Here is a 2,301-nt window from a genome sequence, read left to right as displayed (position 1 = left end):
TCCATTCATATCTCACCACTGCATACATCATCACACACACCACAATAAAAATCTTGTTTCAGTAGGTATTCAAGACACTAAAACCTTCTTGAAATCAGTTTTTGACATAAAAGATCTTGGGAAGTTGAAATACTTTCTTGGGATAGAAGTTTATAGTTCAAGTGAAGGACTATTTTTGTCTCAAAGAAAATATGCGCTTGACTTATTGAGTGAGACAGGAAAATTAGGATCTAAGGCAGTGGCAACGCCACTTGAAGAGAACTACAAGGCCGGAGGACAGGGGGAGCTTGACACCGCTCCATTCAAGGATGTTAGCCTCTACCGGCGCCTAGTAGATAAGCTTATCTACTTAACCATCACCCAGCCTGACATTTGTTTTGCTGTGAATAAGGTGAGCCAGCATATGAAGAATCCTACCGTGTACCACTGGAACATGCTGACCCGGATCCTCAAGTACATCAAAGGTTCACCGGGACTAGGCATTTGGATGGGACGCAATAAGAATTCCGAACTAGTAGGCTACTGCGATGCGACTATGCCAGAGATCGTGAAGACCGACGCTCGACAACTGGCTACTACACGTTCCTTGGTGGTAACCTAGTCACGTGGAAGAGCAAGAAGCAAAAGGTTTTATCACTCTCAAGTGCCGAATCCGAATATAGAGCCATGAGGAAGCTTACGACGGAACTGATGTGGCTCAAGGGTCTCCTTAAGGACCTTGGAATCGAGTCAACAAAGCCGATCACCATGCACTGTGATAACGAACCCGCCATCCATATAGCAACCAATTCAGTGTTTCACGAGAGGACCAAACATATTGAAATGGATTGCCATAAGGTTCGCGAGCAAATCAAGCTTGGAGTTGTCTTACCGTGCCATACCGAGAGCAAAGAACATCTTGCTGACATCCTCACCAAAGCAGCAAGCCCTCAAGTGTGTGAATACATTCACCCAAAACTTGGCCTTATGGATCTCACTCGGCCATAGGCTCCTTACTTGGCACCTAAACTACATCTGATTTTCTTCTCTTACGATATTATGTATAGTTTTTCCCAAGTGGTTTTCTATACTAAAGTTTTTAGTGAGGTGGGTGCCTATGTTGTCAAGCTTGACCGATAATCTTAGTCAACCTTGAGGGGGAGTATGAAGTAGCACACCACCGTCCGTACGACTGTACGGACGTCCGTACCATCGACCAAGTGGGCCGTCCGTACAACCAACGAGAATATCAAGCCCGGTCCATCAAGGGGAAGCCTCCAACAGTCACAAGTCCTCAAGTCTTCGAGAACCTTCCTCCTTGGAGCCGTTGGACGAGTTGCACAAGTGGGAGAAGTCACATGTGTAGTTTAGGAGATGTCGCTATCTCTCTTTGTAAATGTGTAGAGTATCTTAGGAGAATATTCTTGTGTAAAGTTGTCTATAATTAGATTGTAACTAGCTTTCTGTTTTCGTAAGAAGAGAAAAGATCTCTTTCTCCAACTCTCTCTCACAATCGTTTACTCTTCTCACTCTCCTTACTCTTCATACGATTTCACACTCTCACTCACTCTTTTGGTTACCTTAATTACTCTTCTTTAATTCTTACACTATGTTACTGTTTCTAGGGTCAGAATGTGTGACAATCCAATGCATTTGACTAATTGTAAGAGTTTGGGATGAATTTGGAGTGTTTAGACAACACTTTTAGCCATTTTGTCCCGAAACAGGCTAAAACCTAGAAAACATTGATTCTAAGCAGTAAACAGCGTTGCTACTGTTTCTAGGGTCAGAATGTTTGACATTCCAATGCATTTGACTAATTGTAAGATTTCGGGATGAATTTGGAATGTTTAGACAACACTTAAACCCGTTTTATCCCAAAAGACGCTTAAATCAAGAAAACAGGCTAAAACCGAGAGAAAACATTGATTTGAAGCAGTAAACAGCTATGATACTGTTTCTAGGGTCAGAATGTGTAACAATCCAATGTATTTGACTACTTATAAGAGTTCAGGTTTAATTTGGAGTGTTTAGACACCACTTTTACCTATTTTGTCCCGAAACAAGCTAAAACCGAGAAAACATTCATTTGAAGCGGTAAACAGCTTATTTACTGTTTCTAGGGTCAGAATGTATGATAATCCAATGCATTTGACTAATTAAAGAGTTTGGGATGAATTTGGAGTGTCCCGAAACAGGCTAAAACCGAGAAAACAGGCTAAACCGAGAAAAAACATTGATTCCAAGCAGTAAACAGCTATGTTACTCTTTCTAGGGTCAAAATATGTAACAATCTAATGCATTTTACTAATTATAAGAGTT

The sequence above is a fragment of the Camelina sativa genome, unplaced genomic scaffold (assembly GCF_000633955.1).
Source record: "Camelina sativa cultivar DH55 unplaced genomic scaffold, Cs unpScaffold00687, whole genome shotgun sequence".
Taxonomy (NCBI): Eukaryota; Viridiplantae; Streptophyta; class Magnoliopsida; order Brassicales; family Brassicaceae; genus Camelina; species Camelina sativa.
Note: the sequence above shows the minus strand (reverse complement) of the source record.